Here is a 13,950-nt window from a genome sequence, read left to right on the forward strand (position 1 = left end):
CAATGATCTCTCCTTGAAGTGGTCTTGCTAATCACACAAAAGTTTCAAAGGGTGTATTGCAAAAGAGTTGATGCATTAATGCTTAAAATAAGCATCATGCTAAATCTAGCAAGAAATGGCCATTAGCCATTTTACCAAATTTTTATTCTGTTTTTCAGTGCTATATAGTTCAGAGAGTGATACATTGTGTTCTTATAATGTGCTCAAACAATTTAACAAGGAAAAAGTTACACAAACCATTCTATGCACTCATGCATGCAAGGTAGACAATTAAAAAATGCATGTTTTTGTTGGCTCCAAATTTTGGGTCACTAAAATTTTGATTTATTCAATATTAATATTTTTGGGGTGTTACAGGTCAGCTCCTATGTGGTGCGAGCTGGACTAGCAGTGAAGAGTCAAGTCATCTGCCGCTTGGCGTAAGTCGGACTTTCGACCCAGTGTCAAGCTGACGGTCACCAGTTGTATTTTATCGAAGATAAAGAGCGCAGTCGGCGATGGGGAAACCCACAGTCGGCTCAAGCAAAGGCTTTTCAGCCGAATCAAAGAGATCCTGTATGCACATAGAAACGAGAGCCTTGGAGGGGGGGGGGGGGAATCTGCCCAGGCCCTTCCATACGCATGAACTTGCCAGCTTAAGGGGCTAATGTTGGGGGATGACCCTGGGCATGCCAAAGAATTGGGAATTAGTTGGCTTGGTGTCGTCTGTGCCGCGGTAGTGCCGGATGTGCCGCGGTAGGGCCTGGTGAGGAGCAGCTGGCTTGGCCGTGGCCGGCTGCCCTGGGGCCGGCTAGATCCTCATCTTGGCCGGCTTTGCCATGGTCGGCTGCGCCATGGCCTTGGACACCTTCGACATCGCATGACCGGCATCGGATGGGCTCGGCCAGCTTCGGCATCGCCTGGCCGGCTGTGCTTGTCGCTTGCTCGACTTCATCATTCCCCCGGCCGGTTCTAGAAGTTGGCGTAGCCTTGCAAGAGAAGCCTTCTGGAATCACGTCTGGGTGCAAACATCGTCGATCATGTCGCATCTCGTCTTTCATGGGATACTGCTTATCCACAGAGATACGTTCTTTTTTGAAATGGGAACAGAGTCATGGTCTCTGCATCGACATGATGCATACGACCTTTATTACTCCACAGAGATACGTGTGACAGGAGCGTGATGATGGTCCGGTTTTCCGGGGTGGATGATACGTCTCTGACGTATCGATAATTTCTTATGTTCCATGCCACATTATTGATGATATCTACATGTTTTATGCACACTTTATGTCATATTCGTGCATTTTCTGGAACTAACCTATTAACAAGATGCCGAAGTGCCAGTTGTTGTTTTCTGCTGTTTTTGGTTTCAGAAATCCTAGTAAGGAAATATTCTCGGAATTGGACGAAATCAACGCCCAGGGTCCTATTTTGCCACGAAGCTTCTAGAAGACCGAAGAGTCAACGAAGTGGGGCCACGAGGTGGCCAGGAGGGCAGGCGGCGCGGCCCCAGCCTTAGCCGCGCCGACCTGTCTCCTGGGCCCCTCGCGACGCCCCCTGACCTACCCTTCCGCCTACAAATAGCCTTCGTCGCGAAACCCCCAGTACCGAGAGCCACGATACGGAAAACCTTCCAGAGACGCCGCCGCCGCCAATCCCATCTCGGGGGATTCAGGAGATCGCCTCCGGCACCCTGCCGGAGAGGAGAATCATCTCCCAGAGGACTCTACGCCGCCATGGTCGCCTCCGGAGTGATGAGTGAGTAGTTCACCCCTGGACTATGGGTCCATAGCAGTAGCTAGATGGTTGTCTTCTCCTCATTGTGCTTAATTGTCGGGTCTTGTGAGCTGCCGAACATGATCAAGATCGTCTATCTGTAATTCTATATGTTGTGTTTGTTGGGATCCGATGAATAGAGAATACCATGTTATGTTGATTATCAATTTATATCTATGTGTTGTTTATGATCTTGCATGCTCTCCGTTATTAGTAGAGGCTCTGGCCAAGTTTTTACTCTTAACTCCAAGAGGGGGTATTTATGCTCGATAGTGGGTTCATGTCTCCGTGAATCTGGGGGAGTGACAGAAATCTCTAAGATTATGGATGTGCTGTTGCCACTAGGGATAAAACATTGATGCTATGTCCGAGGATGTAGTTATTGATTACATTACGCGCAATACTTAATGCAATTGTCTGTTGTTAGCAACTTAATACCGGAGGGGGTTCGGATGATAACCTGAAGGTGGACTTTTTAGGTATAGATGCATGCTGGATAGCGGTCTATGTACTTTGTCGTAATGCCCAATTAAATCTCACTATACTCATCATAATATGTATGTGCATGGTCATGCCCTCTTTATTTGTCAATTGACCAACTGTAATTTGTTCACCCAACATGCTGTTTATCTTATGGGAGAGACACCTCTAGTGAACTGTGGACCCCGGTCCAATTCTCTATACTGAAATACAATCTACTGCAATACTGTTCTACTGTTTTCTGCAAACAATCATCTTCCACACTATACATCTAATCCTTTGTTACAGCAAGCCGGTGAGATTGACAACCTCGCTGTTTCGTTGGGGCAAAGTACTTGGTTTGTGTTGTGCAGGTTCCACGTTGGCGCCGGAATCCCTGGTGTTGCGCCGCACTACATCTCGCCGCCATCAACCTTCAACGTGCTTCTTGGCTCCTACTGGTTCGATTAAACCTTGGTTTCATACTGAGGGAAAACTTGCCGTTGTACGCATCACACCTTCCTCTTGGGGTTTCCAACGGTCGCGTGCTGTACGCGTATCAAGACTGTTTTCTGGCGCCGTTGCCGGGGAGATCAAGACACGCTGCAAGGGGAGTCTCCACATCCCAATCTCTTTACTTTGTTTTTGTCTTGCTTAGTTTTATTTACTACTTTGTTTGCTGCACTAAACCAAAATACAAAAAATTAGTTGCTAGTTTTACTTTATTTGCTATCTTGTTTGCTATATCAAAAACACAAAAAAATTAGTTACTTGCATTTACTTTATCTAGTTTATTTTATTTACTACTGCTAAAATGAGTAATCCTGAAGTTGAAGTTCGTACGTTTAAGCAACAAGGGGGAGAATGTTTAAGAGATGCTTGGTATAGAATTAGTAATGCCCATAATAGGTGCACTAAGAAACACTCCACCACTATTTTACTCAGGAATTTTTATGTTGGTATCTCTAGCTGGAATAGGTATGTTCTTGATTGTCTCGCGGGAGGTAACTTCCTAAGTACTCCTGCCTTAGAAGCTAGTTGCATTATTGAGAGTTTATTTGGAATACCCCCTGTTGATGAAGTTAAAACTGAAATCTCTCTTGAAGATGTTATGAAAAAATTGAAAACCATAGAGAAAATTTTTCCAAGTATTGAAACTAAATTGGAAATGTTACTTGATAAAACTGATGAACTTGATAAATCCTTAGAAGGAATTGATGAAAGAATTAGTGTCCTAGGAACTTGTGTTGTCCATGATAATCAAACCAATAGGATTGGCGAACTTGAAAAAGCTATGGGAACCTTGAGTTCAACCTTTTCTTCTCTTAAATATAAGGAGAAAGCTTATGTGGGTAAGGAGCAAAAGTTTATGTATGTCTCTAAAGTGCCTAAACCAAAGAAGTATTATTATAGGCCTAAAATTGACAAAGCCCTTAGTACCACTACGGATGGGGGAGCTTATGATAACGATGCACCATTTCTTGATAACACTTGATACACACTTTCTGTGCCTAGCTGAAAGGCGTTAAAGAAAAGCGCTTATGGGAGACAACCCATGTTTTTACTACAGTAATTTTGTTTTTATTTTGTGTCTTGGAAGTTGTTTACTACTGTAGCAACCTCTCCTTATCTTAGTTTAGTGTTTTGTTGTGCCAAGTAAAGTCGTTGATAGTAAGGTTCATACTAGATTTGGATTACTGCGCAGAAACAGATTTCTTTGCTGTCACGAATCTGGGCAAAATTCTCTGTAGGTAACTCAGAAAATTATGCCAATTTACGTGAGTGATCCTCAGATATGTATGCAACTTTAATTTAATTTGAGCATTTTCATTTGAGCAAGTCTGGTGCCTCAATAAAATTCGTCATTATGAACTGTTCTGTTTTGACAGATTCTGCCTTTTATTTCGCATTGCCTGTTTTGTTATGTTCGATGGATATTTCGATTCCATTGACTTTCAGTAGCTTTGTGCAATGTCCAGAAGTGTTAAGAATGATTATGTAACCTCTGAACATGTATATTTTGATTGTGCACTAACTCTCTAATGAGTTGTTTTGAGTTTGGTGTGGAGGAAGTTTTCAAGGATCAAGAGAGGGAGATGATACAACATGATCAAGGAGAATGAAAGCTCTAAGCTTGGGGATGCCCCGGTGGTTCACCCCTGCATATATCAAGAAGACTCAAGCGTCTAAGCTTGGGGATGCCCAAGGCATCCCCTTCTTCATCGACAACATTATCAGGTTCCTCCCCTGAAACTATATTTTTATTCCGTCACATCTTATGTGCTTTGCTTGGAGCGTCGGTTTGTTTTTGTTTTTGTTTTGTTTGAATAAAATGGATCCTAGCATTCATTGTGTGGGAGAGAGACACGCTCCGCTGTTGCATATGGACAAATATGTCCTTAGGCTTTACTCATAATATTCATGGCGAAGTTTCTTCTTCGTTAAATTGTTGTATGGTTGGAAACGGGAAATGTTGCATGTGGTAGTGTATAATAAAATACTTGTAGAACATTGAGCTTTGATAACTTGATTCTTTGCAAATGTTTTGAGGTATTTAGATGGTAAGGCTTGCTGGATAAATAAGTTAAAATTAGTAGTGGATTGTTGTCTTTAAGCTTGTGCCGTACTACAAACTCTATTTAAATAGTTGAAGGCGTAGTTGGACTTGATAGCTTTCCATGTCTGAGAGTTCATCGTAATAACTAAGTTGTGCTGAAGGTCGAGGGAGCTAGCGGGGTACTTGTGCCACCGTGAACGGCCCTCCTTGGAGTAAATTTTAATCATGCTCTTAATGATGAACCTGCTAGTTATTTGCAATAAGCTTGTGAGTTCTTTTTGACTAATGTTAAGCTACGGCTTTTGGCACTTCCACCATCCAAATTTGCTAGCCTCTTCGGTACTGTGCATTGCCTTTTGCTCACATTGAGAATTGTGCATACTTCGCCGGTACATCCAAACCCGTGGGAGAACTTTCTCTTGTTCTCCTACACATAAGCCCATACATCTCTTCAAAACAGCCACCATACCTACCTACCACAGCATTTCCATAGCTGTTCCGAGATATATTGCCATGCAACATCCATTTTTACATTACATGCCATGTTATCATTTATTATTTATATATTGCTTTGCATGATCATATACAGCTGATGTGTGGTTTACCCATGTTACGCTAGATCATTGCACATCCTGCTACATCGGGCAGAGAGGCATACAGTTTCATACATCATGTTTCATTCATTATGAGTTATTTGTACCAAAAAGTGTGTTGCCATATTAGGATGTTGCCCCTAAAAATGAAAAGAGCCGTGGAGGCCATCAAAAAGAAAAAGAAAAAGAAAGAAAAAAAATGAAAAGAAAGGAAAAAAAAGAAAGAAAAAAAAGAAAAAAAGAAAAAAGAGAATAAAGAAAAAGGGGGCAGCATTACTATCTTTTATCCACACTTGTGCTCATGATTTAGCACCCGCATTATTCATAGTCATCATTTGTGCTCATGTTTAGCACCTACATTCATATGAGAGAGTTTTCATGTTTTACTAGTATAACTATGTGGGGAATTTACACTATAGAACTTGGGTTGTATATTCCAATGATGAGCCTCCTCAAAAGTGCTCTAGGTCTTCGTGAGCAACCAAGTTGGATGCACCCCCACTAGTTCCATTGGAGAGCTTTCATACACATATAGCTCTATGTGCATCCGTTGCATGGCAATCACTACTCCTTGCATAGCTTCGATCATAAGGCTTCTTCTTATCTAATGGTCATTTACAGCTTTGCAAGCCTTTCTTCCATTTGGCCTTCCAAACCCCCATTAACGTTCTTTATGCCATAACATCCTGGTGCTAATACCAAATGCTTGCGCTCACCGGTTGAGCAGACTTCGAAACAGTTGATTCATGACGTTCATGTTTATGTTTACTTGACTGAATCCTTCTTATGTTGTGAAAATTTACTTGATGCTTGGAATGAAGGATAGAACTTCTATGCTGAATGCTTAATACATCTTTAATGAACTTTGTACGGTTGCATGTCTTTAAAGCAATAGTTCATGAAAACTTCTAGCTTGTCTAACTCTTGCATTATCATCTCTTATATCAATATAGATACTTGCTTTGAATGATTTGATCTCAGCTCATATGCTTTACAATAGTATGATCAAGGTTATGATGGCATGTCACTCCAGAAATTATCTTTGTTTATCGTTTACCTGCTCGGGACGAGCAGAAACTAAGCTTGGGGATGCTGATACGTCTCCAACGTATCGATAATTTCTTATGTTCCATGACACATTATTGATGATATCTACATGTTTTATGCACACTTTATGTCATATTCGTGCATTTTCTGGAACTAACCTATTAACAAGATGCCGAAGTGCCAGTTGTTGTTTTCTGCTGTTTTTGGTTTCAGAAATCCTAGTAAGGAAATATTCTCGGAATTGGACGAAATCAACGCCCAGGGTCCTATTTTGCCACGAAGCTTCCAGAAGACCGAAGAGTCAACGAAGTGGGGCCACGAGGTGGAGGGGCCACGAGGTGGCCAGGAGGGCAGGCGGCGCGGCCCCACCCTTGGCCGCGCCGACCTGTCTCCTGGGCCCCTCGCGACGCCGCCTGACCTACCCTTCCGCCTACAAATAGCCTTCGTCGCGAAACCCCCAGTACCGAGAGCCACGATACGGAAAACCTTCCAGAGACGCCGCCGCCGCCAATCCCATCTCTGGGGATTCAGGAGATCGCCTCCGGCACCCTGCCGGAGAGGGGAATCATCTCCCGGAGGACTCTACGCCGCCATGGTCGCCTCCGGAGTGATGAGTGAGTAGTTCACCCCTGGACTATGGGTCCATAGCAGTAGCTAGATGGTTGTCTTCTCCTCATTGTGCTTAATTGTCGGGTCTTGTGAGCTACCGAACATGATCAAGATCGTCTATCTGTAATTCTATATGTTGTGTTTGTTGGGATCCGATGAATAGAGAATACCATGTTATGTTGATTATCAATTTATATCTATGTGTTGTTTATGATCTTGCATGCTCTCCGTTATTAGTAGAGGCTCTGGCCAAGTTTTTACTCTTAACTCCAAGAGGGGGTATTTATGCTCGATAGTGGGTTCATGCCTCCGTGAATCTGGGGAAGTGACATAAATCTCTAAGATTATGGATATGCTGTTGCCACTAGGGATAAAACATTGATGCTATGTCCGAGGATGTAGTTATTGATTACATTACGCGCAATACTTAATGCAATTGTCTGTTGTTAGCAACTTAATACTGGAGGGGGTTCGGATGATAACCTGAAGGTGGACTTTTTAGGCATAGATGCATGCTGGATAGCGGTCTATGTACTTTGTCGTAATGCCCAATTAAATCTCACTATACTCATCATAATATGTATGTGCATGGTCATGCCCTCTTTATTTGTCAATTGCCCAACTGTAATTTGTTCACCCAACATGCTGTTTATCTTATGGGAGAGACACCTCTAGTGAACTGTGGACCCCGGTCCAATTCTCTATACTGAAATACAATCTCTTGCCAATCTGTTCTACTGTTTTCTGCAAACAATCATCTTCCACACTATACATCTAATCCTTTGTTACAGCAAGCCGGTGAGATTGACAACCTCGCTGTTTCATTGGGGCAAAGTACTTGGTTTGTGTTGTGCAGGTTCCACGTTGGCGCCGGAATCCCTGGTGTTGCGACGCACTACATCTCGCCGCCATCAACCTTCAACGTGCTTCTTGGCTCCTACTGGTTCGATTAAACCTTGGTTTCATACTGAGGGAAAACTTGCCGCTGTACGCATCACACCTTCCTCTTGGGGTTCCCAACGGTTGCGTGCTGTACGCGTATCAGTGGAGTAGGCTACAAGATGCCCTGCAGCTCTATGAGTTGTTCCCTCCTACGGTCTTGTCGTTGTCCAGGGTGATAGAAGGACATGATTGGGGCTCTCTCCTAGGGCCCCTAGCGCTTCGGGATGCAGCGAGGCTTGGGATAATCAAGTGTGAACTAAGAGCATATCCAGAAACGTCCCCCAAAGCGAGCCTCAAAGGTATCTGGGTCGCGCCGGACAAAATTTATATCGTCGTGGTGTAACAACAAATGCCATGGCTAGGCTTAAGTTAGGGGCCGAATATACGCTTGAGGATCCGGGTTAGGGAAAGATTAGAGGGAGAAAGAGATTGAACTCAGGCTTGTATTGAGCTCAAGAACTTGGTCGGAGGCCAGAGGTTGAAGACGTACAGACTACAAGGTGAGAACCTACTGCCCAAGGGTCGATCCATCCCGCACAGGGGTGCCCCTCCTCTCCTTATATAGTGGAGAGGAGGCTTGCAGGGGAAGAAACCCTAGAGGTATCTTTGATGACCTAAGCTACTTTATAAAGCTTCTTTGGCTCCAGGGATGACGCTTTTGTCTTTAATCAGAGGGCTGATGACCTCCTCCGGTATCTTTATCGTCAGCTTCTTCTTTGAAGTCAGGGCTTCGATTAAAGATGAAGTGCTTCGCTCATCTTGTCCTTTAGTCCTTGAGGGAATCTTTGACCGGGGTGCCAACATGCTACACTTGAGCCTATGCCGGATCTCCGGTATCTTTACCTGTGAGCTCCAGCTTCTTTGCCTTTGTATCTCAATCTCCCCTCTTGGTATATCTCTGGCTTAGATAGCAGCTGCTTCCCATACTCCGGCATACCCCTCCTGGTATACCAGACTGTAAAAACCTAGCATTGTTAAACTTACTTTCTCGATCTGGATTAATCTTTAATCCGGTATACAAATGGTTTGTTATAGCATATTTGCCATTGTCTTGCCTACCGGGGGTCATCCCCCCGATATTAGTCCCCGAAGCTGGCGTGGCCCGGCTGATTCATCCGACGGACCATGCCAGGTTCCTTTTCTGAATACACCGGATTAATCATTCCAATTTCAACTTATACTTAACCGGTTCTTTGTTGGACCCATATCGATAAACCGAATTCCTCGAAACCTTTCCGGCTTCTTTCCGACGGTTTCCTTGTCATTAAGTTCTCCTTGATGAAGTCTAGAATATCTCGAGAATAGCGCTTGTCAGTGACATGCGCACTGTAACTGACGCTCCAGTTTCAAAGAGGTCTAATCCCTCGTCTCCCGCGCGCATTTAAGGCGCTGCACCCGATCCGTGCGGCCTTCCGTGTGGCTGCTCCAAAATCGTGTGTACCCCGGTGCCATGTGGTGTCCCAATAGTCGAAAGGACGTGGGCTGAACGGTTTCCGGCCCGTTACGCCCCACGCCCATATATGGGGTGACGGTTCGCCGTCGTCCCCATCTCACTCATTCATCGCCATACTTGTCTCTGCTGCGCACTGCCCCTCGAGCTCCTCCGCCGCCTCTCTTCGCCGGAGCCATTTCATCCGGTGAATCGTTGCCGCACCATCGCGGGGAACGTCCGCCGCTCATCTAAGGTTAGTACACCTCAATCCCACTTCTTTTTCATGTTCGCGTTCTTCGTGTTCTTCACCGGGCCGGTAGATTTACTTATGCATTTTTCCTTTCCTTTTTTCTTGTCTGTAGATATTCGCGAACGAGTATATTTAGGTAACACCAGTATCTTTGCTCAATGGCATCCGAAGAATCCGAGTTAGAGCTCTCCGGTAGCTCCCGGATTAGCGAGGAACCCGAGATATCTTGGGGTGAGGAGGATGTCATGGATAAAGATGTCGGCAACAATGAGCAAGCAACCGGCGAGCAGGATCAAGATGTTGGACCGAACCCTATGGCTTACTCATGTGGCCGCTGGAGGAGCTCCGACGTGAGCCAAGCCAAAATAGACTGGCTATACCGGTCTCGAAGGATACCGGATGAAGTATCTTGCCAGATTCCGGGTAAAGAGCGCGAGCCTGTGCTGCGCCCAGGAGAAGTGGTGGTTTTTACCGCCCATTTCGAGCTCGGCTTCGTCCTGCCCGCATCAGATTTCTTCCGGCGCTTTCTTGACTTCTACAAGCTTCAGCCCCATCATCTTCACAGCAACGCCGTTTTCTACCTCTCTTCTTTTGTTTCTTTTATGGAAGGATTCGTCGGCCTCTGGCCTACCGTCGAAACCTTCGCTCGATTCTACAACCTCCGGATCAACTCGATCCAGGATCCCCAATTACCTCTTCGTAAGCCGGTAGTTCAGTGCGGGGCATGCATAATCACGCCTCGCCAGAAGAGCCCATATTATAAGCTGTCCGACTTATAATCTTGTCGGAAGTGGCAACAAACTTTATTTTATGTTAGGAATTCTGGCCCTACCGACCTAATCAACCTTCCGGACTATGTCCCCGGCGTACCTGCCAGAACCAACTGGCAGTTCAATCCAAATGATAACCACGATGAAACCAACCGGATTATCCGGTATATCAAGAAGCTCAAGAGGGATACTGATCTCTCAGCTGATGACATTGTGCGTACTTTCATCGCACGTCGGGTTCTCCCCCTGCAACACCGCTCTCACAAGATCTGCCAAATGAGTGAGCGGTTTGATCCCACCCGGATCACTACCTTCCGGCTCTATAGAGCTGACGTGGTTGCCAAGGCCAATCAAATCTCTAAGACAAAGATGTTGGTTAAATGGGAATGGGGCTTGGAGCCTCACAGCCGCAGACGCCCGCCAGCACCCCAAGTAAGATCTTTGGGACTCCGGAATACTTTTTCTGGAATGTTGAAAACTATTTTCTAACTTGTTTATTCTTGTGTGCTGCAGAACTTTGCCCGCATAAGCACTGAACAACCAGATTCATTTACTCCGAACCGCACTCATGAAGACAACGAGGACCCGGATCCTTTCAGCGCCGGTTCTGCGCACGAGATGGACTCTACTCGCGCCACGGGTTCTGGTAATACTTCTACATTTCGCCCCTCAAGAGCTCGGGTCGATGATCCCGACAGCGAGGAAGATGATTGCATAATCCTTGAGGTACTTGACCCGCTTCCCATATCTTATGCTCTCCCTGTAGTGCCAGTTTCAGCTGATCGGGATAGCCAGGTGTTGGACCATGTTGTTCCGCTTTCCGTCGAGGTTGGAGGCCCTCCGGCCTCTCAAGTCCGGAAGGCTTCGGCCCCCGAAGTTGGTTCCAGCGGCGCGCCGGCTCCCAAGCGCCGGAAGGTACCTGGTGCGGGTCCTGCACGGTAGAAGAAGCGGAAAGCCATTCCGACATCTACCGGGTAAAAACTCTTTATTCTTCTTTTTTCGGTTTAAACTTGTTCCTTTGATACTTTTCGCAACTAACACCATCTTTCTCTTTGTCTCCCAACGCCCCTCTCTAACTCATCCGAAGAGCGCCCGACCTGGCTCGGAAGGCACCCAAGGTTACCAGCAAAACTCAGGACACTCGTGAAGAGGAAACCCCTCGCGAAAGTCCGGCACGCTCTGATGCCGGCAAGATTCCTTCTCCCCTCCGGGGGTCTGCTACAAGTGAGGGGAATGCGGCCCCTAACAAAGAAGATCACCGCGACGAGGGGGATTTCACCTCACCTCTAGAATTTGAAGACCCCGACGCCAGCAACACGGGCGCCGGTTCAGATGAACCCGGGCGGTCGGAACCTTTAGTGGTTCCGCCCGTCCTTGAAAATATTCTTGAAGTCCCAACTATTTCTCCATCGAAGACTACCTCCTCTATTCCACCGGCAGGTTCTACACTGGCCTCTCCTGCCAAGGGCCCCGCTGTTCCACCACCGGCCTCTAAGAAACCGCCAACTGCTCCTCCTGCCAAGAAGACCTCCTCACGGAAGGGCACAACAATCACTGCGGAGGAGCTTTCCGGCGCTGTCCATGCCGCAGTGGGCCATCCCACCACTTCTCAGAGTCTCACGCTGCATACCGGCCGAGTTGCGGTTGCAATCAGCGAGAAGATCTTGGCACAGACATGCCGGATCATTGAGTTGAACCGCGGCGAGGCTAACTTGTGCTCGCTTTAGAAGTATGTCGACAACTGTAATCTCTCGGACATGACTGAAGCTACCCTCGGGCTGGGCAAGGACGGGAAGCTTGCGGTGGATGCCCACGGCCTCCAGAACACGGTGCAACACATGTACCGGCTCAAGCGTAGTGTGCGCGAGTTTGACAATGCTTCGCACGATGTTAACAACAATGTGCTGGTAAGTTTCTCTTTCGGATTCGAATTTCATCCTTATTCCGATCTGTTCCAACTTGGATCTCATAGATATATCCTCATAGTCCCCGAGTTTCGGGTTAAGTAGGCAGTACTTAGCACGAAACTCTCCAAAAAACCGGCATACATAGTCCCCGAGTTTCGGGTTAAGCACAGTACTTAGTGCGAAACTTGCAAAAAAACTGGCATACATCAAGGTTTCTTTTAATGCTTGCAAGGCGTGCTGGACTCGCGCAAGTAGCTGTTCGAGCAGCTGCTGTGGGAGCATCGCTACCTTACAGAGGCCCACTCCGCACTCCAGCTTGCCCATAGTCAGTGCCAAGGTTTGTTTGAGCCAACCGGCTTCTTTTGTACCGGTATTTCCTTTGATGAACTTTACTAACCAGTTCCTTTTGTTCAGATGCGCTTCCGGAAACTTCTCACGGTGAACTCGTCGGCCAAATTGAATCATTCAAAGGTAAGCCGCATACGTCGGTTTCTTTTTTCCCTTGCTATTTTATTTCGTTAACTTCATTCATCTCGGATTTCAGCCGAGAAGGAAGAGTTGTCCCTCCAGCATCAGCGTGACCTGCAAGCTCAGCGGAATGAAACCGCCAACCTCAAGGAGCAATTGGTCCAGGCCGGGCTGCGGCACGATGGAGCGCTGAAGGAGGCCATCAAATCCGGCAAAGCTGAGATTGAGGAGGCCAAGAAGCAACTGACTGAAGCCCAGGACCAGTTGCGCTAGGAGCTCCAAGAGGAGAAAGAGCTGAGGAGGCTTGAAAAGGAGCAAAACGATGAGCTTCAACTGATCTAGACCTCCCACGGTGAGCTTATAAAGGACTTGGACGACAAAGCCCAGAGTAAGTACGTTCTCCTTTGATTGCAAACCTTCTTTTCTTGCCAGTCTGTTCTCATACCGGCTTCTATTGACTTTTCCGCAGAAATTTTCCCTGATTCACAGGAACGTGCCGCAGCGGCCATTGCTAAAGCTCGGGGTCGATACTCCGGCTGCTGGTGCCACCTCTTGGAGCACGGAAGATTACATGACAACTCTCTCTCTCTCTTCCTGCATTGGCCACATGAAGAAGCTCGCAAAGCTACCGGACGCCACCATCCAGGCCTTCAACTGCCTTTGGCCTGAAGAAACCATTCCGAACCGCGTCAGTACCATTGCCTCCCAGCTTATGGATTCCAGCTAGCGGCTAAGCGAATGGCGGCATTCTGCTGCACGGGCTGGAGCTGACACCGCTCTGCGGTTCGTCTGCTCGTGGTATGAAGCTTTGGATCTAGATACCCTCACCACCATGTGTGGTGATGCTCCTACTGATATTGATCCTGAGATGACTACCAAGCGCTGCGACCGAGCTTATCGCATCGCTCACTATGCTCCCACCAGCACCTTCATTCTATCTCTTGCGGATCTTGAAGATGAACTGACAGATGATGAAGCTGAGGATGGTGAAGATGAAGAGACCGAGGAAGTTGTCCCCAAAGAAAACCCCGCCGCCAACGACGAAACCGCCACAACTGGCCATGTTCCGGAGAGCTCCTCTCCAGAATATGCATGAAAAACTTTGGTCCTGTCTTATCAAAAACAATTCGTGAAATCCCCGGTATGCCGAGTGGCAAG

Source organism: Lolium perenne, chromosome 4 (assembly GCF_019359855.2).
Source record: "Lolium perenne isolate Kyuss_39 chromosome 4, Kyuss_2.0, whole genome shotgun sequence".
Classification (NCBI taxonomy): Eukaryota; Viridiplantae; Streptophyta; class Magnoliopsida; order Poales; family Poaceae; genus Lolium; species Lolium perenne.